At 41.2% G+C, this 27,455-nt stretch overlaps 1 long non-coding RNA gene across 1 annotated transcript; it reads right to left on the reverse strand.

Annotated features, from left to right (window-relative positions):
- LOC110368592 lies at positions 1-24,310 on the reverse strand. Its single transcript, XR_002428214.2, has 3 exons — positions 23,989-24,310; positions 1,167-1,229; positions 1-197 (listed from the first exon to the last, which is right to left on the reverse strand). It is a non-coding gene; the product is annotated as an uncharacterized LOC110368592 (long non-coding RNA).
- Between the last annotated feature and the right edge of the window lie 3,145 nt (positions 24,311-27,455).

Here is a 27,455-nt window from a genome sequence, read left to right on the forward strand (position 1 = left end):
TTTTGTGAGAAATGTTCTTTATTTTTGGTATTTACATGTTTATGCGTGAGTGAGGAAGTGTGAGCGCAAGACGCTCAGGGGCATCGACCTTCTTAACGAGGTCATTAATCCGCAGACGAGCCACGCCGGCAACAGATGCGGCTGTAGGAGACTTCCCTGAGAACTGCACAGGTGGGAGGAAGAAACAGGGCCCTGACCTGTGGGGGAGGGGAAGTTAATTGAAAGAAATATTAGAACGATTATAAATTAGACATGCCCTACAGGCTCTCCGTGGACAACCAAAACACATAAGATCTTAAGATGTACAGACTATAGCAGCACAACAGGGAGTAGGATCTGAAAAAAGATCAAACTTAACTTGCAGGTCACATTTTACTCATTAGTTCCCATGCATGTGTTTGTCTTTCTCAGCAAATTTACTCTGCTGAGAAATTGCAAAGCCATAAAACAAGCAGCATGGGAAGTGCTGTTTCTGTTTGACAGTCCAGTGTCAGCAACGTCAACACAGAGAGGAAAGGATTATTTTGTGTTTTTTTTTTCGTTTTTGTCTTCTTTTTTTTGCAGCTTCTAGTCAGATTATCACCAGCCAACATGGTCATAGTTTGAACTAAGACAATTAAAATGCCATTAAACACAAAGAGCACCTTTGTATTGCTTCTAAGTATAAAAAGTAAGCTTTGCATTTCAAAGGAAAGTTTTACTACAATACAAAATAATATTCTATTGATTAGATGGACCGTGAACAAGTTTTATTAAAAAATGGACACAAAGTGACACTCAAGTTTTATTGTGAAATCTTCTCTTGCATTTCACTTTCATCCTGTTATCTGATATAGTTATCTAAATAAATTAATATCTGATGCTTTAACCGGCAAGGAAACATAAGACATCAATGGAGCTTTTCATTAACACATTATCACAGCAGTCACATTTAGACGACTTTGTTCTGCTCTAAGAAGCACAGTGTGTTTGCATGTGTGGTTAGTGGCATTATTCTGGTGTCAGGTGGATTGAATGCGTCCTCTAGGAAAAAAAAGCTGTTAAACTGTAGGGTTGCAGCAGGGCAAGCTAGAGCATGACTGATCCATTGAGAGGAGCATGCAGTTGTGGCTCCAGTCAATATTGCCTAATTTGTTTGTGTGCATGCAAGTGTAAAATAGTGTTACCTCTCTTTGTCTGTTTCAAGTTACATAGGCAAGGATCCATCCTTAGGGAACAATGCTGAAAGGCTAAGAACAATCAGGGCTGAAATAGATTAATAGTTGGCATTTTAGGAGTTGACCATGCAACAAGCTTGCTTTCATTTACTAAGACAAAAGCCACTTGTGTTCCCTGGTTCCTAAGATATCATGACATTCTTCTGCACTTCATGCTATTCTAGAAATCTGGGTGTGGCGAGTTTTACTTATGGCATCTTTAAAGACATTTTGTTCTTTTTCAGTGGGTGTGAAACATCCTTCTTACACAATGACATGACAGGTGCTCACGTTTGAAATTACAAATGACTTTCATTTACTCAAAGTCTCAAAAACACACAAACACCCCCAATAATCTCTAGATAAGTCACACAAGTTGAAGAGAAACCAAACATTATATATATATATATATATATATATATATATATATATATATATATATAATATATATATATATATATATATATATATATATATATATATATATATATATATACTTGATGTACTTGATATTCAAACACTCCTTATATTAGAGGGGCTGTTGTTTTCCTTGCACACATTAATTTTAAACGCTAATCCATACATTTTCTTTAAGGTTTAGTTCGGGATCATTCCAGAAATGTAATGTTAGCCTCATGGATCCATTCCAAACCAATATGATGTTTGATTGGGTTCTTTTTCCTGCTAGAATATCGAGTTGAGTCCAAGCTTCAATCAGCTGGCAGTTGATTAGAGCTAATGTTGAAAACTTTGAAAGTTGACCCACTTCTTGATGCTGCTATTCACTTTGTGCAATACAGCAGTAAAAGCGACTCTTAGCATGTTGCCCCCACCACCACAGTTGGCAGGTGACAGTTAGCAGAGCGTTAACAGGTTTGAAAGCCTCGCCCTGATTCATCCAAACATTCTTCTAGGCGTTGTTGTAAAAAAGCTCAATATGTGTCTCATCACATCTTCAGGTTTATTTCCAGTAGAAGTTTGGTTTGGCCATGTGGGCTGCCCCTTATATCAGCTGAGCTTTAAATGTTGGGGTTTTTCAAATTGTTTTCTGCATGATCATTGCACTCTGAAAAAGGAAGTGCTCAAATGCATCATTAAAAACCTCTTATGAAAAACAACATTCATGCCAGTGATAACTGTGCCAGTAGGCACTCTTCTTAGGCCTCCTTTTGCATCTGTGCTTTTTACACCTTAGGAGAATGAGCAGTCTGGGTGCCAGGGGTAATGCCAGGGGAGCTATCGGGAATTGGGAACTCTTACAGGTCCGAACCCAGAATATTGGATCCAGGGAACTAACTGAAAGGCTTGAGGTTTTCTTCTGGCCATGCATCAAGCATTAATTGGAATCACTCAAATACAACACATATTACAATTTTGCTACATTGTGCTATTGTCCCTCATGTACTGTATAACAAACCCTCAGCTTCAATTAAATCCTGTCAGTGAAGTGTATTTAAAGGACTTAAAGTAATTCTTTGCTTTTGCCCCAGGCCCATTTTTAGCAGAGACTCATTCTGCGTAAACAATATGAATTCACATGCTAAAAAGCTAAATTAAAACAATGCTCCTTTCATAACTGTGCATAGTCCGGCGTTCCAAAGGGAAGCACTATTGTAGATCAAACATGCCTGATTTGGTATGTTACATTTATCAACGCTGTAGAAAGTGTCATTTAAAACATATTTTAAAATGATTTAAAGATTACTTCTTAAATTCGGGATAGAAATACTGAACAATATTCTGAATGGAGGCTATGATGAAGGCCAATCAGAGAACACCAACAGCATTTTCAACAATAGGGGAAAAAAACACTTGTGTGACCAAACGGTTTCACTGCAACAGTTTTAAAGCAGTTCCCCTCAGTTGTCTATAGCACATCACAGACGTCTTCAAACACCTTGTACTTTTTCACATTTGGTCACATAACAATATCCACGTTTAGCACGCCATCCCCATGGTGGAACATGATGGCAGCAGCATCATGCTGTGGACATGTTTTTTTTTTTCTTCAACAGGGAGAGAGAATCTGGTCAGTGTTGATGGAAAGAAGAAGATGGGAAGAAGTACAGGGCAATTGTGGAAGAAAACATGTCAAAAGCAGCAAAAGACTGGAGCTTAACCTTCAAGCTGTATAAAACCCAGCAAAAACCATATCTAGAAATGGATTGTTTAGATCAGAGGTGTTCAACTTCAGTCCTCGGAGGCTATTATCTTGCAACTTTTAGATGTATCCCTGCTCCAACAAACCTGAATCAAATAAATAGCGAAAGGCCTCTGCAGAGCTGAACAATGTGCCGATAATGGCTGCTTGCCATTTGATTCAGGTGGGTTGGAGAAGGGCTTGCATCTAAAACTTACAGGATAGTGGCTCTCAAGAACTGGAATTGGACACGGCTGGTTTAGATCAAATGGTATATAAAAGCCCCCCTCACATTTTATGGTAAGACTTGCAAGCAGCTCTTATTAGATGCAATCCATTGGTAAATAGCATTAAGTCACTTATGTGACTTTTTGTGGCAGTGTATATCGGATTTCATTAAGCCAAGTGGCTTCCAAAAACCAGACTGAAAACAAGCAATCAATCAACCAGATGTTGAGGTGGTGAACATAATGCAGAAGAAGTCAGTACTAACAGATAATAACTCCACGTTACAGCCACATCAACAGGAGGGAACACGAGAAGCTTGAGAACCACCAAGAAGTAACAGAGATAGGAGAAAGCTTGTGGAAAATTATGGCAGTAACGGTCATCTGAGCATGCAGGACTGTGACCCCAGCACCAGAAATGTGTCTCAAGGAGGTTCCGTGAATGCTTAGCAGAGGATTGCCAGGGATGGGAAGAGACAGTTGGTGAACTCTAGAAAAGATGTGCTGAAACCTAAACCAAGCTCCCGAACGAGTGGAAAAAAGAAAACAGGTGTCCCTGACAGACATTTAGGGTTCCTCGTCTTTATTATGCAACGCCTCTGACCACATGAGCCAGTGGGCCGCAAGGGATAACTTACACTCCCAGAGAAAACTTCATCATCAATCCGGTAAATCCCTTCACTGTCATATGTCCACAGACGCCCTGTTTTCAAGCAAAATAAAGCAAGTTTGTGGGATGTGCTGCCTAAAAAAAAAGGTGTCAGGTTTATCCCAGGCCCTCAACTTCTTGTTTCTCCCAGCTCAATTGACCATAAGTAGCCAAAGAAGAAAAATCAGAAGATTGTTTTATTACTCTGTATTTTTCATACACCATGGTTAGGATGATGATAGTGGTAGTGGTATTGTTGTTTTGGATGCATTTTCACCACAATTATAATTGAGTGCGCGGGTTTTGCTGAAATATAGGGTTTTTTTTTTGCAAATTGCCCTTGTGTAAATTACTACATGTGGTTGCTGTTGTGCACCTAGATAAAATATGTTACTCAACATAACTAATTTCCTTCAATTATCTCATTTAACATGGAAATTAATTGTTTAATATATATAAATATATGGCACACTATGTCATTTGTAACAATTCAGATATATTTAAATTGTGTAATTCTGCGAAACTCAAAGACTGTAAGCAAGACAAACAAACAGTGATCAAGCAAAGTAACATACACTTTTAAAGACATCTAAAATAATGTTAAAATAAAATAAAAAAATTAAAAACATTTAGCTTCAATTAGAAATGCAATAAAACAAGATTAGATTCAATAATATTAAGTATGATATGGATCTAATAAAATGAAATATTGATTGATCAAATAAGACACATCTAGTTAGGTTTAGAGATAGAAAGGCATTTGTTTTAAAAAATACATCAACATTTTGAGTTGCCCTCATGTGTTCAGGTGGGCTGCTCCAAAGGTGAGGGGACAATAATGAAATGAGACCACCTTGAAGTTAAAACAACAAGATTAAAAGAATACCACAAATGTCTTGTGCAGGGCAATTACACAACTTTTGATCACATTGTAGTGTTATTTCTACTCATGGTGCAATAAAAAAGTGCATATACTTAGGAGACACAGTGATCTAACAGGTCAATGTATCACTGCCAGATAATCTGCATTTTTCGAGTTGGTGAAAGTCAACATTCAGCGCACACGTTATTGGCTAGTACGGGCATGACCTCTGTCCTTGTCTGCATAACAGCAACAGTAGAAGCGCAGAATCATTAACAAACATTTACAGACCATGGGAAAACTGTTTCTGAGAGGAGCCTCTCTGACCGAGTGTGTGATTGGACCGTGCAGCTGTTCAGCACGCGGCATTAACAGAATTAGGGGTGAGATGTCCGTGTGGACCCCTGCACCGTTCTCTTTAAGATCCCAGGTTGAATCTCGGATCTGCTTATCCTGGCTTCGTGAACCTGCGTGAATTCAAGTTTTACAGTATGTCCTCTTCAGCATGTGAAGACATTCTCATACACTTTTAGTATGTGGTGATATGAGGGAACAGTGTGTGTGTGTGTGTGTGTGTGTGTGTGTGTGTGTGTGTGTGTGTGTGTGTGTGTGTGTGTGTATGTGTGTGTAACTCCCCCATCAGAAAATCTCCGAACCCCACCCCTACCCCCCACAGGGACAATGCAATAAAACGTCACCACAGGAACCTGTTATAATGATCGCTATCGAGTGTGCTAATTAACGCTGAATAGAGCTCATAAGCGGCATCCCTTGCCAACAAATAATCCGACAGCACAGCGCGCAGGCGATCCTCAGTGACAGGGTCACACCCTCGGTTTAAAATCCACACTGGCACCTGCAGATACATGTGAAGCGCTCTGAAAAATATGTGCGTAAATATGAGGCTAAAAAAGCATGACGAGGCATAGAAATTGAGGGAATCATATCCTTTTTTTTAAGTACCCTGAGGCTGTTTTCACTCCCTGCTGCTGTAAACAGTATCATTATTTATATCATCATCGCCTATGAGGATGAATGCAAACGCTAAGAAAGCGCAACACTCGCTGTTAGCCATACACATGTTCAAACACACACTCGTGCACAACTGGGAGTCTCCTTTGAGATGTCAGCGATCTGCTCATGGTTTGGTGGAGCCATTGTTCAGAAGGGCTCATACTCTTTAACGGGGGCCCTTTTGTTGTTGTAAACAGCATGAATTTTTAATCCAACCCAAGATTCTGGGACGGTAATGAATGTGTCTCGGCAGCCCGCCTCTCTGGGGAGGGAGGCCCCTGGCTCCTGTTGCTAAGTTATAGCAATGCCTGAGTTCTGGAGGAATCGGGCTGATGTGCCCCACCAATCCAGCGTGCTAACACACACATTCTTACAAATGTAAGCCATGGGACGTGTGTGTGGATACACACCAGTGTTCATTTTGATACACAGTCACAGACGTATTCAAACGCATAGAGATATGAACTTAGAGACACAGTAGACGCTTCATATCACACATCACATATTAGCACATGTTTTAATGCCGAGAATCAGTGTTTTGTGGCAGTTTTCTGGTCTTCAGTTTTTGCTAATTTGACCTGTCGATACAAGCTTTTGCCCAATAAGATTTCTGTTTAAGAACTATAATTAAGGAATTTAATAATTTAGATTAGGAGCAGAGGTGATGTCATGTCCTTGTGCAAGAGAGCAGTCATTGTAAAAACGATTTTAAACAAAGAAGACAGAACTGGCCTTTGGAACTAATTTTACCATCTTACATTGCCAGTCAGAATGAAACAGTAATGTCCATGTATCTGTTCTGGAGAATGTAGATCCTTCCTCTAACTCAGAGATTTTCTAAAGACTGCCAACATTTTCAAATCCTGAATAGAAGCTGAAGCCAGAGCAGAGCAGATATGCATTACGTTCAGCCTCAGTGTAATCTGCTGAAACCTCTGTTCTCGCCTTCTCTAAGATGGCCCAGCTTAACTTTACTGCTATTAAGCATTTAGACCTCTTTGAAAAAATGTGATCAGCAACAAATCCAGTATCTTTATGTGGTAGTATTGTAGACATTTGGTTGATGGACCCAAAAGCATGTAATGTTCTTACTATTCTCAGGGTGCTGCTGCGGTCCTAATTCACAGGTTGCCAGCAGTCTGCAGTCAGAGGACCCCCCCACCCCCCTAATGCCCCCCCACCCCATTCTAGGCAGCAGAAAAATCATGCTGGAAGCCGCCAGGGGCTGGATAGTTGTTTTAGACTCTTAAGTAGACCAGAAGGTTAAAAACCAAAACCGGCATTGGAAATCTAAGTGGAATAAATAAATTAAGGAATAAATAAATAAGACTACAAAAATGAACATCAGAAACTAAAACTCGACTGAAGAAAGTCTTTCCCACACCATAATTTCTCTCAACAGTGCCCAGTACAACCAATTGCACTTGGGCATGAATGTAAATTAGATGATTACATTTTTAGCGACGTCTACTAACTTTTAGAACAGCCAATAGCAACTTTTCTTTCAAAGGAGTTGGAAAAACCGTCTCTCACTGCCTGATTGAATTGCAGACACGCTTTAACGTCTCTGCGCCTTCTCAGACTTAAATACCTCATTAATAAATAGAAAACATAGCTAAGTTCAAATGTTTATCACCCAATAACGTCATCTACACAGAAAAGTGTTGTTATCACCAAAGCCTGGTGTTGATAATAAATTTGGATTTTTGAGTTTCTGACCTAACAGTCACTAGTCGGGGTCGCTCACACTGAAAATCGACGATTCCTGCCTCTCATCGCATTTTTAGACTGATATGCATTGAAATTATAATACTCTGCTTTGCACAAAAATGTCAACCTTGTTCATTCAACCCACTCCTTTTCTATGAAGACTTTTCTTTAGGCCAGGCAGATTTAAAGAGTGCTGTCTTTTCCAGCTTGCTTTTTGTCTCCTCGGAGGATCCATAACTTCGATTCTGCACCAAAGGCTGTCACTCATTTTATTAGTCTAAGGCTCTCTTGTTCAATAATGTCAATTCCAAGCAACAGACACTGATCTGGAGGAGCTCCTCCTCACTGAACGCCCCCCAAAGCAACCATTTGTTTTATGAAAATTTTCCTCTCGTCTTTTTAACATCATAATTTTACCAACACTCGCAGCTTACTTCTGACAAGACATCACTCCGCTTGCGGATTCCGTTGCATCTTTCAGGGCAGCTAAAAGAGTTTGCAACTGTCTCTAAGTTTTGACAGAAGCTTGATCTTTTGTTAAAAATCTTCAACAATATCTTTAATTTTATTCCCTACTCTGTTCCCCAAATATTAAGTAAGTCTTCTCTATAGGGAGAGATGGTATTTGTGTGAAATTGTGCCTCAGAACTGATCTGCTCTCTCTGGAGCATGTCAGAGAGAAAGAGAAAAAAAAAAAAAGCTTCAATAAAACTAGAGACGTGTGCTATATTTAAGGGCTAAAGCAAAGGATTGCTTTTTTAAGTAAAAGAGATGTGGAATTTTCTACTTTCCTCTTTTTTTCTTCTTTTTTTTGTGGTCCTCCCCTCCCAAAGCGATTAAATTGTTGATTGATTTTTGTATCTCAGCTCGATTCCTCGCCCCTCGCTCTCCGTCTCTTGCCATTGATCCTCACAAGGCTGCTGACTCCAAAGTCAGAGGACCCATCCGCTCTGGCCTCCGGAAATGAACTTGTTAGATGGGCTGTGCGATTTATTGCTCATGAGGCCGGGGTGTCTCTGTGTGAATGTGTAAGAGTCTATAGGGGATGACTGCGTGTGTGTGTGTGTGTGTGTGTGTGTGTGTGTGTGTGTGTGTGTGTGTGTGTGTGTACTTGTGCTGAGTGAGAAAATCTTTTCACATTTTACTAGTGAAGTGAGGACTTTGATGTAAAGTGAGGACCTTTTTCTGGTCTTCACTTTTTTGGGCTAGGGGATTTAGGGTTAGGACTAAGGTGTCAATTAGGTTTAGGTTAGTGTGTGAGGTATGCACTGGTAAAGGTTAGGTTTGGGGCTAAGCTCAGGGTTAGGCCATTGAAAAGCTTGAAAATGAATGGAAGTCAAGGCACGGCCACACTATGTACATTAAACAAGGATGTGTGTGTGTGTGTGTGTGTGTTGCAACATTGCTCTCACAAGGCCTGGGATTTATTGCACGTATGCACTTCTCTAAGTCTCTGTGCACAAGACCATTTGCGCGTGCATGGTAGCAAAGTGTGGAATCTATATCAGCCTACGCTGATGTAATGCTTGGGTTTATAGCATGTCTTTTTAACCCATGTAAAATTTTTGTCCTTAAGTGGCTTATTTTACTGTCATATTGTTTATTTTACCTTTTTTTTGCAAAACCAGCAATGGTTAAATTTACAATTAAAAGAACAGAACTATGGATTATGTTGCCGTTTTGCCAATGTTCTGCTGACGTTAGGTAGGCTGACAATTCCTCCTTACATTCTGAGGTGCACTCTTCCCTGGTCTGTCCAGCCTGCCTACGCGTGGCTAAAAATCCAGCTCTGTCCTCTGCTGCAGCCTCCACTGACATATTGATTGGGTTCCATTTAAAAGCCCTGTTCTCCCACCATTATTTACTCCAATAGTAAATCTTGACAATGCCGTAAAAGACTGTTTTACACACTCGGGATATACAACGTCCTGCCGCAAGGAACAGACAGACGTGTGTCATGAGAGGAGAGGAGAGGAGAGGAGAGGAGAGGAGAGGAGAGGAGAAAATAGCATCTTCTAAAAGTAGCGCAAATGCACTACAAGGCCTTTATGTTTAAGAACCTAAAAAGTTACTCCGAAGAATGTTTCCTCTCTCTGCCCAGGAAATTCAAGATTTTCAGAAAGTAATTTTATGTAGCTCCAGCAATTCTTAATTTTAAAATTCACATTATCATCAAAACACAGTCCCTTGCAAAAGCTTTTAAATGTCACTTAAATACCATTTCTGAGTATTGTAATGACACTTTCTGTGATAGATGAACACAAAGTAGTGCATAGATGCAATTTAAAATAACATTTAAATTCTGAAAAGTGTGACTTGTGTTTGCATTCAGCCTGTAGGTCAATGTGTACGTCTATAGGCGGACATTTTTGCTCATTCTTCTGTACAAAAACAACTAAACCTCAGTTAGTTTGGAGAGATTTACTTAAGAGGTATGCTCTTTCTCAACTGGCTTTAGGTCAGGACTCTGATGCGGTCATTCTCACAGCTTTGTAGCTTTATTTTAATCTAAACTATTCCATTTTAGCTCTGGCTCAATGTTTAATCTCGGTAATGCTGCAAAATAAACTTCCATATCAGTGTCAAGAATGGCATCTCCAAAGCATGATGCCGCCACCCTCATGTTTCACCAAGACAATGGTCAGTTTAGGATAATGTGAGGTGTGAATCTTTTGCCATACATACGAGACAATAAAAGCTTCAGTTCTGATCTCATCTGACCAGAGTAAACATATTCCACATGTTTACTCTACCTCCTATGACTTTTGGCAAACACAACCTCTTGTTTTGTTCTGTTAACAGGAACTTTCTTCTGGCCACTGACCGCAGATCTTGTCCTGTCAGCACATTCTTCACAAAACAGCCGTATTTGTACTGAGAATAAATTTAACTCTATTTAAAAATTCTGAAGCCAACTGGTTGCACTGGATTTTATTTGAAAGTATTAGAGTATGGATGGCTAAAAACACTTTTCAGGTTTTTATTTGTCAGCATTTTGAAACCCAGGTATCGTTGTTCCCGCATATCACAGTTATCTACTACTTCAGGTTGGTCTTTCACACAAAATCACAATAAAATAGTTTTAATTTCATGGTTGCAACATAAGAACAGGCAAAGCGCTTCAAAGGATATAAAAAAAATTTTGCAAAGCAATGCATCAAAATCATCTTTTGTGTAATTGGTTTATTTCAATAAGAGTAACACTAAGAATCATTAACAGTGAACAGTTCACTCCACCTCATTGTGCAACAGCGTAAGGTAAATCCTTCTGCTTGGATATCAGTGAGGTCTTTATCTCATTTGTGGACCTATCCTCGTAGTTCTTGCCTTTTATTGCCCACCGCAAGCCTCAAGCCCAGCCCAGGCACACACTGCTATCAGCCACATGGCCAAGTCACACCAGCGGAAATAATTACTTAATTTAGGAGCAGGAAGGCGGGCCATGCACGGCATTTATTGGTGTTGATGCCGAGCAGACTTCAAAAAGCCACTGGGCCCATAATTTATCTCTCTCTGTGGACCAAGATAGTTTCAGAAACAGAGTGAGGAAGACACATAGCGTAAATGAGTGTGAGAGAGAGGAAGGGTTGAGGTATATGTCTTCCAGTGGGAGTTTAATAGTGGTTGGCTGTTGACTTTGGTGTACTCATTCTTTGATGTCAGTAACATGATCATCAAGGATCTTTTCCCCCAGCCCCCGCCCCCTGCAATAAGTTTTACACTGGCAGCAGGGCATTCCACCTCACAAACTCCTCCAAGTTGAACTTGGCGGTCCAAATCATCCGTTGCTGGTAGTGCCCATTTGGGACATCTGAGCTGAAAGTATACGCTTAAAAAAGATCATTTGGAATAAACAATAAATAATTCAGAAGTGAAGTTAAATAAGTAATAGTGTGATATCTATTTCTTTGGTGGCGCTATTGCCTTGCTTTACTAATTAATTGACTTAATAGACACCATGCCTTGCCATGGAGAGCAAAGTCTAAAAAGCCTACAGTGAGTCTCTTGAAGTGAGTACTTAAAGGAAAGGGAAAGTTATGACTTTGTTCATCTTGTCCCGCTTTGCCTGTCTTTGGGAAATACCGAGCACAGTCTAGAATATTTTATTTTTGGAGGGAGTATTAAAGATAACAGTCATGAAATGACATTTTCCAGCTGTGAAATCTTGAATCCACGTTTCATACAACAAAACTCCCATCCCCAGATCTCCAAGCTCTAAAAATACCCTCCCCCATAACATCCAGAGCAGACTGTCCACCCTTCTCGGGGAGCAGATAGAATGTCTTTCTTCATATCTGGCAACCGTGACCATGAATTAAGTTGGGGCTTCTGTAAAACATTCTCTGTGTGCAGCTATGGGATTTATGAACCCCCAGAATGAAACAGAAACTTTTCCCATCTTAATTTTACATGGGTGTGAACACTTTCATTCCACAGTTAACCATCGATACCAGATCTTAAGCCGTCACAGACCAGAGGGTTTGCGGAAACATGAACGTTGGGACGAATCCAGTCACATACTGTAACACCTCCCAGCAGAGTTGAAAAGAAAACTGTTACTGCAGTGGCTGTCAAGTGACTGATCTTTTTTTTTTTTACAGCTCTGCAAAATGTTTACGTGTTGATTTTAAATGCCTAATTGCAACAAGCAAACTGACAGGTAACTCACTCAAAGTCAGCCACAAGCCACAAAAAGTAAAAGTATCATTACCACCCTTTAATGGGCTCTCTTTCCTGTAATTCTCGGGTTAATACACATGGAACGATGCAGCTGGCAGTGAACTGAGGTGGGTGGACTTAATGGTTTGTTGTTCGAGTGTTGACACCTTCTAATAAGTTGACAAATGTGTGCTTTAGTGGCCAGTCAACAACTTGCTAATATACGGCCAAAACACTTTCTCGTGGCTGCTGCAGAAGGACCGAAGCGGCAGAGGCAGTGCAAAGCAGCAGAAGTGTTTTAGCAGATAGATGGACAGGAGCGCGGCGTCATCCTAAAACGTAGCCGACTGCAGCCAGGGGTTGTAAATCTGGCTGTGCCTGAACTTCAGTGCTGGCCATAGTATTACCATGCACCTGCACACATTTTGCACCGCAATGCTACAGTCATTGCCACTCAACAAATTTTCGATGCGCTGATATGTTCATCAAATTGTAGTTGTAACATTGTCACTTCTCTTTTCACTCTAAACACATGCAGCTATTTGTGTTCACAAGTCTGTGTTCCAGTGTGCAGGACTATATTTAGGAAACTGTGGGCTCCGAGGCTAGAGCCACTTTGGGCGCCCTACCCACACAAGTTTCTTTTACCCATACAAATTCCAACAGATTGAAAGTGTGGGACACATCAACTTCATGATTTCTTTAACTATCATAGCAACTATGCCAGGCCTGTATGGGGCAATGTAATGCATCAAAAGGAAAGGAGAGGTATGTGCGTGTGTGTGTGTGAGTCTAAGACATCATAGCTGCAAATCTATGTGAAACTCAAACAGTCTTTGTCTCAAGGATTGTCATTTTCATTTCTACAGCTCCAGCCTCCAGAAGGTAAAAGTTCCCAATGCAGGATTTGGGTATGGGTAGCTGAAACAAAGATTTCACACTGATATGAACATCTGTACAGAGATCTTTCTTTTAGGATATTGCAAAGTATTTTTATTTAATCCATTATTTTACTGGGTTGTGATTGGCTACAAATGTCATCTTCTGAGGAACGATTCTGACCCACATGCGGTAAATCAATGACAGGCAATGAAAGTTAATTGAAATACAGGAACCTTTGAATGTTTGTTCCAGAAAGGGATATTTTAAAGCAGAGAGAGGAACCAGTGCAAGAGAGCAGGGAGAATCAGGTCATGGAGTGACTACTGGAATTGATTTTTAGTAAAGATCACAGCAGGTAATTCTTACTGGTTATGGAAAGGAGGTTGGAGCTAGGGGAGGCTGTCAGAATCCAGAGTGAGGGTCCATGTGGCCGAGAGATTCCAACAGGTGTTGGAGTATTGGAGGAGGGGACAGGTTATGCTGGACATCAGAGAAGGTGAGCCTTGGGGGTTGCTGCTTGGGAAGGTTTGCAACAAAAAGACTTTAGGACAAGAAGGTCCAGGCTTGTGAATCCAGGAGACATTAATGACAGGGGGTCCAGGTAGGAGATCAAGTTAACCTTCAAAGCAGATCTAAGTTAGCAAAAAATCCTCAGGAACATAAAGAAGCAACTAAGATAATTCCATGAGGGCTAGACAGTCAGGTATTGAATGATTGGCAACCAGCTCCTTTTATGCTTCAGATAATGAGATCGATAGAAAGCAGGTGTGCTGAAGCGTGTTTCTCAGCACACCAGCAGAAGGCAGGATGCTCACCAATGTTTCGAGCAAGCAGCAGGGGATTGGGGACCAATGTATCTCGAGAGAGTTTTCTGGAAATAGATTTTGGTGGAACATTAGGGGATGAGAGCCAAACAAAGTCAAAGGAGATGTAGGACTAGGGTCGTATAGTTTTGGACTGGTATTGAAGGAGGCCAGCAGGAGCTTGATTTCTAGTCTTGTTTTGAGAGCAAGCTCAGAAAGGCTGATGGACGAATGATGGAATTTGCAATTCTTAGTCTAGCCAATTCTCAAGAAGGTGGGAGAGGAGTAGCCCAACATGTTTCTGGTGATCTTTAAAACTCTTTAAGATTATAAGGATATCATCTTCATCAAGGTAGACAAAGACAAACAGATTCAGAAACACACGGAGGACATCGTTGAGAGGAGCGTGAAAGACAGTAGGGACATTACTGAGTCTGAAAGGCATTACTAAATATTCAAAATTACCTAGGGGTGTTCTAAAGGTGGTCTTCCACTCCCTGGTGGATACTGACAAGATGATAAGCAATGTGAAGACTGAGCTTAGAGGATATTTATTATTATGGTGATTTGACTTAAAGGAGCTATAAGTAAGATATTTACAGTAAAATCAACCTAAATCATTCCCATTTGTCACCCCGGATGGAAGTACCATTCCCTATAAGCAATCGGTCCTCTCCACCAGCAACATCTTAGTCAAGTTTTTCACCTTTCACACCTTGAGGTACAGTCCAGAACTACTTCGGTTCAGAGTGTAGCCTGCATTTACTTCCTCCTTTCTGAGCCAATCATATGAAAGTTCCCAGGGTTCCCAAAACAAAGTGCAGCATTTAGTAATTTGTCTTGGCAATAGAGCAGTAGCCTGACATGGAAGCCGGTAAGAGAAGTAGACCAGAAATATAACAAAATACAGCATCATAGACCTGTTCTGTGGAAGTAAAAATTCTCTGGAGTTTCACACCATCAACGGACCGTTGAGAAATGGCTGTTCCCCTTGTGTATGTGTTGTTCTAATTTGCAACACTAGGTGTCAGTATTACTTATTGCTCCTTTAATTTCTGACAGTCACCTCAACTGAAAAGAGAGGACTTAACCACATTGTTGACATGTTGGCAATCATACACAGGTAATGAGTTCACATCATGAAAAGCGCACAGGAGCAACAGCAAAAACAGAAAAAATATTGAAAGGATAGACAACTAGCCAAACACGCTGGCAACATCTTGTTGTCAATCCAATCCATAAATCTCTTCCATGCATGTTTTAATCCTTTCAGTATCAGCAGAGCTGAGCTGAGAGGCTGTTTGCTACCATTAGTTTATCAGCTACTATAAGTTTAACCCAACTAAATCACCACTCATAAAGTAGGTAATTTGCTATGAACCACATTAAAGTAGTTCTCCTTAATGTCAAAAGAAATAAATACATTATTGCCTGAAGTTTTGGCATCATAGGACCTAAAACTGGGCCCTGCAGGGACATAGATCAGTTCACATTACAATTCAAACCCTCCCGCTTTATTCTGCCTGTATTCTGTGTACAAAATTGTTTTTGGGACTTGTTTGTAGATTTCTAGTTTACTTTTCTTGAGTATGCTACACTGTAGCATGCAACGAGACACAGTAATCTATATTAACAATCTAAATTGCTAGAAAATAGACAATAGAAAGGCAGGGATTTAGAGAGTTTTAGATCTACATCCTGCCCTGGGACTGCAACGCTTTTATACATACACAGTAAACTGCTGCATGAGGACCACTTGCCTGTGATAGCTTTAAATGGGAGAATAATAGAGACAGTTACATTCTTTTCAGAGTCTTTTCAGAGTCTTTACAGGTCCACGTGAACACTGGAAAAAGTTAGGGTTAGATAAGTCTGACGTTGAATTAAAGTAGCTAAGTTGGCAACCCTGTTTCTGGAGATGGTTGGGAGGGCGTGAGTAGAACTATCAGAACGTGTGCTCTGCTGTTCTTGTGTTTCTTTGCTAGATGGTAAACTGTTCCTCCAAATTTTCTACACGGATTGTAACTTAAATTTTCAACAAGAACTGTAGGTGGAGTCCGGTCGTCTATTTGTTAATGTGAATACAGTGCTAATTTGCAAGGATACACACTTCCTCACTCCCTCACATATTCTTCACCTAATGAGACATCGCTTTGGATTGCTTTGCATGCTTTAGGTCCAGAGAGAATAGAAAATATAACCAGGTCTGTTCCCTGGGCTGTGACTGTTGGAGATGAGGATGTCTCTCGCCTCCCATTGCCCCTGGTCCACAGGAGGCCCATCTCTACACAACTGCTGACCCATCTGTCCCGCATAGCTAACTGGGCTCCTGTGTGTTCACCGCTGCAGAGAAACAGAGAAGCAAAAGGGGTCGGGGTGGCGGGGTTGTTCCAGCATCCAACATCTGGGAGCCATCAAGCCAAAAGAGCCTCAGATCCTGAGATTCCAGTCTCCGACCGCTCTCTCCTCTTCTTAAACCCCCACTCCCACCCCATAATACCTTTCCTCTCCATCTGTCTCCCTCCTTCACCTCTCCTTCCCCTCCTCCTCTTCCTCTGCTCCTCTCGTCCCAGCTGCCCATCATTTCCATGTCTCTTCGGCAGTGGGCCTAATCCAAACAGATCGTCTAACTGTTCCAAAAACATACTCCCTCCACCCTCCACCTCCAACCCCTCGACTCCCCCCACCCCCCAAACACACACACACACACGCGCACACACTTTTTTTGTTCTGCGGTCATCCCCAGGAACAGGCTCTCTCTTTCACAGTGGAGGAGCTGCTGGTGTCCGTCTGGTCTAGGTTAGCAGGTTACTGCTCCACAGAACAATTTCAAGGAGAATAACCTAACCGGGCCCCAAAGCTCTTTGGCAGTTCCCCGATTTAATACTCTAGCATCATGCTAGCGTCATACATACCACTCCATCTTACCCTATGTGCTCCCTCCTTTTTTCGCCTGTATAGGAATGACTGCAGCTGTGTGTGTGTGTGTGTGTGTGTGTGTGTGTGTGTGTGTGTGTGTGTGTGTGTGTGTTTGCATGGTTCAGAGCCCTTTATCTCAAGCACATAGTCCACCCCAGCCTCCTAATTTTCACATGCTAGCGCTAGGTTAGAGAGAGATCCCCAGTAGGGTGCTTGGAAGCAGAGAGGTATCCCAGGAGACCACAAGGCCTCCTGCCGGGTAGCCTGCCTACATCAGAGGCTCCCTCTATGCCACTGCCGAGAGAATTCCTGCATACTGTGTTTTGTTTAGAAGGAAGCTCCATCCCTCTTTACCATAATTGAATTAAACGGATTAACATGGTTCCAGTGTTGCTCACATCTGTGCTCTCTGTGATTCCAACTCTTTCCCCATGTCTTGCCGTTCTGAAAGAGGCAATTTCCAGCTGCTCAGGAAATGCAAGATGTGGAATGAATGTGAGATTTTACATAATTAAAATACATATAATTAAAGGGGACAAAATAGTCCAAATGCATTTTGTGTGTGTGTGTGTGTTTTTTTTTTTTTGTTTATTTATGATTGATGAGCATGTTAGAAATAAGCTGTGCTAAAAATCAGCCAATTAAATGTATAATAATTCTCTCATTGTTTAGATCGAAGTCCACAGAACGAAAAATAAATTCAGCGAAAATGAATGCTGCAGTAAGTCTCTTTGTTGACTTTAGCCCGAACACGTAGCTGTTATCCCAATTGGATAGTGACAGAGGGTCATAGGAGCAGCTGCCTGCAGATCAGAGGCTGGATTAATTGTTGACACTCTCCCAGTCCAAACAGAACCCTTACCACCCCCATTACAAACAGACACACACACACGCGCACGCATGCACGCACACTGTCCCAACTACACTGGGGCCTTGACAGACACTTTGATTTATGTCTGGCCACCAACAAAAAAAGAGAACAAAATCAATTGGCTATTACCGCACTTAGCACCGGGCTGTCACCACCTGGGAGTAGGGTGTTGAAAATAAAAGACAGAGTCCATATAGCATGTCTATACCACTCCATATACTCATTCCCACTGGGGGAGACAGATCAGTGCTCAATCTCCATATACACAGCATCCAAACTGACTGCGTAACAGTTGTTCTCGAGGGTGGCTGGGGTGGGGTGGGGGGGATTCAGTTGTAGCCCGGATGTCAGGGGAGCTGGCTTGGGACTCTAGTGTTGATGGTTGGAGTTGCCAGACGGGCCAGAAAACGGTGGCTGGAAAAAGCAGAACCCCCCTCCCCAAAAAAAAACCTCCGACCACGGTTCCAAGTTTCATCTGGCCTGCAGAGGAGTAAAGAGGCTGGTTTGGAATGCTTGCAGGTTTTAGTGACTCTAACAGGAGATGAATTCATCTTTTTTTATCATTTTATTCTAGAGCTTTAAACTGTCGATATCAATTTTGGCTCTCTTCGATTTCTAACTTTTAAGAAATATAATATCAAAGCTATAAGAACAGCAGTGAGCTTTTTTTTTCCAGCCTAATTGTCGTAAGGGGTCATTAATTACTTTTATTAAAAGCAGACGTGACGTCCAACCATGTGTGAGAGAGCAGTTGCAGACTGGGGAGACATTTTCTACCTGTTTTTAGCATCTCTCAGAATTGTTACCTTTCACTCTTCTGGAGCGAGACGTAAATTTTTCCTCCAGCACTTTTTGAGCACCAGTGTCAATTTACGTGCACATAACTGCAGATGTCGAAGGTTACATATTTACTAGTTGGGGAAGGTACTTGTTTCCAATTGATGAGGGCTATCTAACAACCAACTTTTTCTTAGGTGAAAAATGAATGTTAAGACATCAAAAAGGCTCAAAAGCGGGCAAGTTTTTTACATTAGGAGTTGGCAGGATTAGTTGGATTAATAAATATAAACATCGCTCTCTGTGAGTATATTCCAGAGAATGTAAATCATTACCTTAACACTGAGATGCCGAAGTAACAGCGTCAATCGTCTCACGTGGTTCAATAAAGGTTAAATAAATCAATACATTTTCAAATGGCTGAAATAGAGGAACTTTACTAAACTCTGTTCAGCATATTTACCGTATGAACCACAGACCTGTCTCAGCATCTTGTAGAAAATACTGTTACTTGTTAAATACCTTTTTACATATATATATATATATATATATATATATATATATATATACATATCTTTTCTTCCATTGACTTCATTTTTAAACACCTCTCTGACTGATTATTCTTCCCTCAGTAACGGCATCCAAGCCAAAGGTTGTTAGTGCAACCTGATAGAGCTTAAGATGTTGCTTCTATTGTGTTGAAAAAAGATCAGATTTTGAGTTCATGAGTGGCCAGTTGAAAACCATCATATTCCAGTTTTTTCATGGTGCATTGATTAACTGGAACTTTATCAGTCTGCAGTAGAGTGCTGTTTGAATAAACACACACGCACAAAAGACCTTTATTCTTACTAAATACTGTTTGCGTAAAGACTTAAGAAATTGCACAATTAAATGTGTTGTTGGCTTTTAATCCTCCCAATGTTAGGGACCAAAACTGGATTGGTTTGTACTTGTGTGCAACTTATTCTTATTGTATGCCATAATGCAATATATATTTAGCTGTGATAAGGTTACCTGAAACACTCCGCCAATGTTAGCGATACCCCTTCACCTTGCCTTGACCCTTGTGTCCTACACTTAAAATTGTCCATCTGTATTTAGGCTTTTTTATTCCCAGTGGAAGGTATTCTCGGCATGCATCATGCAAGCAGGGATATTTTTATGGCGCAGCTTTATGGAGCGGGATGTAAGGAGGTAGGGGGTTGCAGCATGGGAGGAGGAGAGATATACAATATAGGGATTTTGTAACACTGCAGGATTCCTGCACAGTGGAACATGGTTGGAAACAAAAAAAAACTGATTAAATAAAGGAAAGGAAACCAAATCCCAAACTGCAGTGGCTTTTTGCTCTTCCCTTACAAAGGTGCTCCCAATGCAGGGCAGTTGTTGGCTTGTCCCTCACAAGAGGCAAAGAAACCATGTCTGACCGAACAACTGCGAGTCTGCCAAATGGAATGCAGGCCAGGGTCAGTGGCTGGGGCCTCAAGCCTCTGAAGGGCTATTTTGAGAGCAAGAGCTCATCACTGTTCTAACCCTATACTCCCGTCTTGTGACCGTGGTTAAAAATGGGTACATGTGCTCACTGATACTCTAACACAAAGACAAACATATGCACCAAGAAATGAAATGAGGACACAAACTTTCGAAAACAGTTGAGGTGAAGCAACAGAGCCATCATGCATTTTTCATGTAACACCCACGCTTGATAGAGGGGCCTATACATGTGCTTAGTCGTTACAGATTTTAAAACAAAAGATATTTGTTGCAAGCATGTCGTCCAAATAGGCACAATTGTAGTAGCTCAGTCACAAATTGTCTCTGCATCCGTCTGCAGTTCCAGGTTCCATCCCGCTGACCATATGCTGTAATCAAAGTGTATTTAGCTTTATCTTTAGAGAGCTGGCATTCATGACTCCTCTTTATGACACTTTAAACTTTAACTGCCTGGGTCTTTCTGCTTCAACTCCACTTTAACTGCTCCTACCCATGGGAGCTGAGGAGCTTATGAGACTGAACTGAAGGAAGCTCCCGTCACCCAGCAGCGTGGCAGAGCACAGACAGCCGTCCTTAAGCTGCCATGCTGCCATTGAAATACAGTGAATCTGAGGCCAGTCGAGTCATTTATAAAAAAAAATATATGCAACAACATATCATCTCAGCCTCTCATATCTATGCCATTCACAGCCTCGCAAAAGTATTCATATCCCTTAAGCTTTGTCACAATTTCCCACATTACAAACCCATTACAATTTTGCATTTTCACTCCCCTTCATTTACCATGAAACCCCTAACAGCCTAAACAATTCTCTTCAGAAGTCACCTAATTAATAAATAGATACCACCTTTGTGTAGTATAATCACAGTATAAATATAGTACTTTATTAAACATGGAAGAATATTAAATTGACTTTATGGATGAGTGCCAAGAAGAAAGCCATTTTTGATAGAAAACAATGTGAAATATCATTAATAGTTTGCTAGAAGGCATGTAGGAGTCAAAGCAGATATCTGGTAGAAAGTGCTCTTGTCAGATGAGGCCGCAGTTTAACTCTTTGGCCCAAATGCCAAGATGTTGGAATGCTTTCTTTTATGTGCAACACAGGCAAGCTCCCAAGATCTGATAGCTCGCACTGAGTTGATGTTAAAGAGTGCAAAAGACTTGGGAGTGGAGCAGAGATTCAGCTTCCAGCAGGATAACAACTGTTAAAGCTTGGGTCAGCGATATTTCCGGAAGTTTGTCCAAGTCCCTTTTTGAATAACTGTGCGTGTGCACGACCGTCTTCCCTGCTCTTCCACCCCTCAGGAGGATTGTGGGAAAAAAAATCTCCCAAATTCACTCTGGTCTTATGTCTTTCTACTGAGGCCTTCCTCTTCCTCTTATAAACATGAACACGGTTCGCTTCTTGCGACTCTCAGCCATGTTCAAAGTCTACGGTGAGAGCAGGGGAGCTACAACGAACCGCTAACCAAGCTGCTAAGCTAACCGGATACATAACTACTAGAAGTGAGCATGCACAGACAGCAAGCAGAAACTCAGAAAGAACGAGCGCGCACACTGGCATTACGTGAGTGTGTCAGAATGACTGGCATGTGGGACAACCAACAGATAAGGCAATGCTCCCGAAACTTGAGGGACAGAGGTGGGTGAGTATATCACGTTTATGGGTGAGTGCAGGAACACAACTCTGACAAATCCCTGCCCTTCAGACCGAACTGCAGAGATTGGTTAAAGTTTTTACAGGCCTGCAGCTCCCACAGAGAATTATTTTTTAACCTCCTTTTAACCTCCTTTTAGTGAATACATAATGTATTGACTACTTTCAGGATGGAAGGACAATTTTACAAAGTATAACAAAAAGTTATTTCTAAAGAGGATTACCAACTATAGCTTTAATATCCAACCAAATAAACAGTGGAATGTTTCAGATTTGAAAAATGCCAAAGGTCCAGCTGTGTGTCATTGAATCTTAGCATAAATCCAGATTACAGCAAACGACATGAAGGTGTTGTGGTCAAAGGAGATCAAGATAAAATTTCTTGATCCACATGCCATGTAATGTTCTGAAAAATGGCAGTGACAGAAATATGCTGTGGGAGCTTGAGCTATGTTGCCAAGAGAAGGAGGCACATGATGTAAAAAGCCGGTACATCCTTACACCAAGACATTTCAAACTGGATCAAAGCACATAGCAAGTTTAACAATTTTCCCCTTTCATGTCATTACATTTTAAAATTGGTACTTTTGTTGTATCTAACACACAAAATCTAATTACATATAATTAAGTTAGTGGTTGAAATTTGTCAAAATATAAAAAAAAGTTTCATTAATGTCCCGTTACATTTGCTAAAATAGTTTTTTTTAACCAATATCTGATATTAAAACATTTAACTGTTAAATCACCAAATTCATTAGCTGCCAACACCGTATGGGGAAAAAAAAAAACACTGAAGCTATTAAAGCTTAGCTGTGCTGATGTGGCCACCCATTAGAAATCCCAGTGGTTTCGAGAAAATGGGCACACAGACGTATAATCAACTTTAAAAGCCCTAGGATCAAGAATCCACACAGATAGGTGCACTTAACTAGACACAAATGTTTACAGAACCTTGTATTTTTTTTTTTTATTATCCCCCTGCATGGTAACACTTACTTAAACTCAGTCATAAGCAAATCCTAGAACAATAATACGGTTCATGTTCGTAGAAATTGTGCAACACATAACCCAGAGAGAGAGACACCTGTTGGGACACTCAGACTCCCACAAGCCCAAGATAGTCTGTCATCTTAGGTGCTTGCTCACGTGAGTTCCCGGGGGGGTTGGGGCTGAGCCGCCCTCCAGCAGGACTTTTATGGGCATGTTTACGAGCACGTCGTCGTAGTCCCTTGTTTTAGGACGGGCTGAGCTGAGAAGGAGGGAGGTGGAACAGGATTGATGACAGGCGGGACAGAGCGGCCCTGTCTGGGCGTCTAGGTCATACGCCGTGGCCTCTGCTTTCTCTGGTTTCAGCTCAGGTTGCTATTTCATGTGGGCTCTCCAACAGGGGGACACTAACTGTCAACATAGCTCCCCTGCGAATGGCATAGGTCAGTGCACACATGTGCTTGCAGCGAGTCAAGTTTGGGGCTCACAATGGATCAAGTAGAGAGAGCACCCCGCTGTGCAAATGAGGCCAATAAATAAGAGTTAAATATGCTCCCCCACCAGAGTTTGATCCCAGTCAAACACAATGGAGCTGTTCGAGCCAAAGAATTGATGTTACACAAACAGGAACATTTTAATTTAAAGACAGGATGAGCTTTCAGGGGGGGAAATGGTTGCTTTCTTAGCTCTTGTGTTATTTTCTGCAACCACAGCTATGTTAAAGGCCAGATGAGGCCCTGACCCTGCAGACCGAGGAATCATTAAGGCCTCATAAAGGGCTTTGCGCCAAGCCTCCATTCAATAGACCTGCATCCACATTGAGCTGATGCAGCTGATTAATTAGTCAAACAATCAATGCGCTGCACCCTCCATCTACTGATTTCCCTGACTATTTTGTCCACGTGCTACGGCGGCTACAGCACATACACAATAACATGTATGTCTGTTCCCACTGACACACAAATGCCGTGTGCAGGAAACCACACAAACAGACCAACAAATACACACAGAAGCCATCACACACTTGTCTACAAAATGGTAATGAGATCGGAAAACAAAGAAAAACACTTTGAATTGGATATAAGAAGCGACAAAGGGAGAAAAAGCTGTGGGAATAAGTATGAAAGTTCTCACCTTCAAAGCAGTGAGAGCAGTCTGACTGTCAGTCAGGAAAGGGAGGTGCCATTTGAAGGATCAGTCATCCTTGACAGCGCTGTCATGGAGAGCCTTAATTAGCCAGGATTACTTCCTCACTTAATGAAGCATGCGCTTCTCCGTCTCGGCCCGAATACCACTCGCCCCTCTTCTTATTTGCCTTCCCCCAGGTTTTCTCCTCTGTCTGTCTCGCTCACTCATTCTCTGTTGCTCTTCCCTGTTCTCTGAGCTTCTCTCCAGGCAGGCTCCTTAAATCACTCTTCATACTGGAGACTTCTCACATCCCGTATCATAGACGCTCTGTCACTTTCACTCACCCAAGTGGGTGTGTGTTCATTCCCCCTTCAGTCCCTTTCTTGAACATTCTCACTCAATTCCCGCTCAACTGTGGCTCCCACGTTGGCAGATATTTCTCAAAGTGTGCCATTTTCCAACCAAAACCTTCTGGTCAGTTTATTATCGTCTGATTGGAGGACCAGCTCAGTATCTGACAAAATAATTGTGCTGGGCCTCCAAAAGCCAGCAGGTCTCTTGCTTTACTGAAAACATGAATAGCAGTTGTAACTTTGGAAATTAATTAAGAGGTTTTTATTTGGTGTCTCACCTTTCCACCTGCTAATATAGTACACTAAATGGTAACATATGGTCTTAAATACTCATAGCACTTGTACTTTTTCACATTTCCTCACTTTGCAACCTCAAACCTGAGATTGTGTCACACATGATTGATTGGTAGAGCAAAGGACACCAACATGGGACTGTGTAGTAAAAGTAAAACGTTTTCCATTTCAAAAAAGGATCTGGAAAGTATGCTGTGCATTTCTATTAATCCTCCTTTACTCTGATACAACAGAATAATATTCAGTGTCCTCCATTGTCTTCTGAAGTCTAATCAGTAAACAGAGTCCCAAAATGTAACCTCAGTAAATCCTTCTTTTCTGTGAAGGCCTCAGAGCTTTGTTGCAGAACAGCAGTGAATAAACAGCATCATGCAGACCAAGAAAGACGGCAGACAAGTTGGGGACAAGTTTAAAGCAGAGTTAGGTAATAAACAACTTTCCAAGTTGTGAGCATCTCTTAGAGCATTGTTCCGTCTGTTGTTCCATAATGAGAAGATTATCACTCAGCAGCAAGTCTACCAAGACATGACAGTCCACATAAGCTGACAGGCCGGGCCAGGAGAACATTAGTCTCAGACCCATGGCATCTCTGGAAGAGCTGCACAGATGGACATCTCAGCAATTTGTTGTGCATTCCACTGATATGGCCTTTTCTGAAGAGTTGCAAAAAGAAAGGCATCATTAAAGAAGCCACAGCTTGTCGTTTTCCACAAGCTTTCTGGATGACCCAGCAAACACTGAAGAACTTGCTCTGCTCAGATGAGACCAAATTCAAACTTTTTTGACCAACATGTAAAGCACTGCGATGGCACACTATCACTGTAATCTGCTCTGAACACAGCATCCCTACAGTGACACACGATGGTGGCAGTATAAAGCGGTGGGGATGCACTTCTTCAGCAGTTACATAGCAGCTGAACAGAGTTGATGAGAAGACGAAGGGAGCTAAAGCTATGGCCATCCTAGAAGAAAACCTCTTGGAGGCTCCAAAAGACTTGAAACCAAGGAGGAGGTCACTCTTACAACAGAGTACTAATCCTAAACATGCAGCCAGAGCTAAAATAGAATAGTTTAAATAGCCCAGCCAAAATCCAGAAGAGGGGAACATTAATGTACAAAGATGCAAAAAGAAATACATTAAAAGAAAAAAAGAAAAATCAGCTGGTGTTGATATATTAAATAAATACTGTTTTGATTGCGGCAAATGTGGTTTAATGTGGTGTAAAGTATTTGTGGTTTAAAGTACTTGCTATTTAGGTGAGGCCTGAAGGCAAATATTTGCACTTGGTTTTCTTTGGGGTGCCAGGATAAAGAGGGCTGAGAATACAAATGCTTTTTTTATGTTTAACTTCATTTAAATTCTTATTAGAGGCTTTATTTCCAATTGCATCCTTATTCTTTTTTCCCACTTCTTAATTACACAGAACTTTGTGATGGTCTACCATGTAATCTCAACAAAATACATTGATGTTTGTGGTTTTAATGTGACAAAATGTAAAGCCTTCAAGGGTTGTTCAAAGTTTTATAGGTCCTGTGAATGATTTTAGATATTTTGAGTTGCATGAGCGCTATAAAATAGTTGCAGGACAGCAAAGCAAAACTGAAAAGTTGAATATGACAGAAATGATGGGGCACAAAAGGCCTGGCCAATAAAGAACAGAGACGATGTGGAAAGGATCAAGAGAGGAGGAGGAGTGAAGGTGAGGTGCAGGTTTGAAGGAGCAAAGAGAGCAATTTGCCGCCACAGCGCACACAATGTCCCCTCCATGCCTGTGGGCCATGTGAAGACTGCTTCTTCAATTACACTTCACACTGGTCAGGGTGAAAGAGACAGAGAGACAGAGGAGGAAAGAGAGGGATGGGAGAGACAGAGACAAATAAGGGGGGAAGTTATGTAGAGACAAATACCATGTCGGGCAGACATCAGACATGAAACCCGCTAAAATTTGTCCATTGATTTTGCATTAAAAAAAGGGAATGAGGACAGAAAAAACACACAGTTAGAACACATTCTGCAAAACACTTTCAAGGCAGAGTTTTTGAAAGCTTTCAGCAACATCCTGTTTACTGCTCACTACCACCAGATACCTACTGTCGCCGTTGTCTTGACATTTCAAGACAACGAGGCGAATTCCAAAAATGACACAAAATCCTCAAATAAAACCAAATAATAAAAAAACAACAATGCATAAACGTTCTGTTTTTGATTGGATAACATCTCCCCTCGTGTTTCTTTACTCCACAATCATTTTTCAATTTCCCCTCCAGAGGGTATTTAGAGTGAGTCTGAACAGCTGAAAACAGTAGTTTAGACTAAATAAGTGCTCTGCAAATCACTTTTACCACCAGGTTGGTGATAAAATGACATTCACCTTAGGCTATAATAAAAAGAAATAAATATGATGAGCACAGATGACAGCCGTTAAATCTAAGCTTTACTTTGTATATTTGCAAACAAAGTGGGTAAAAATGATAACACAAACCGAAGAAAGTTTGCGTAAAACTCCATGATTGTTAGAATTGTCAGTCACAGAAGGTCCAAACTAAAGCAGGTTTCTGCCATACAAATACCACAAAGTTGAGACTCTTTTAAGACCATTTTAACAATGGTGATTTGTTCTTTGTGAAGTTATTTACACTGAAGCTGATGACACATTTATAGATAAAAATGCATGTTGGAGATGGTGGGTCACTACGATCCTCCTGCATGGAAGATGTCCTGATACTGTAACATCTCATTTCTCCCAGGACTAGGAGTAAACTACCTTAAAGAAAAGTAGACAACCTCTGATAACATAGCCTCCATTTAAACGGCTTTAATGTTTT

This window comes from Fundulus heteroclitus, chromosome 12 (genome assembly GCF_011125445.2).
Source record: "Fundulus heteroclitus isolate FHET01 chromosome 12, MU-UCD_Fhet_4.1, whole genome shotgun sequence".
Classification (NCBI taxonomy): Eukaryota; Metazoa; Chordata; class Actinopteri; order Cyprinodontiformes; family Fundulidae; genus Fundulus; species Fundulus heteroclitus.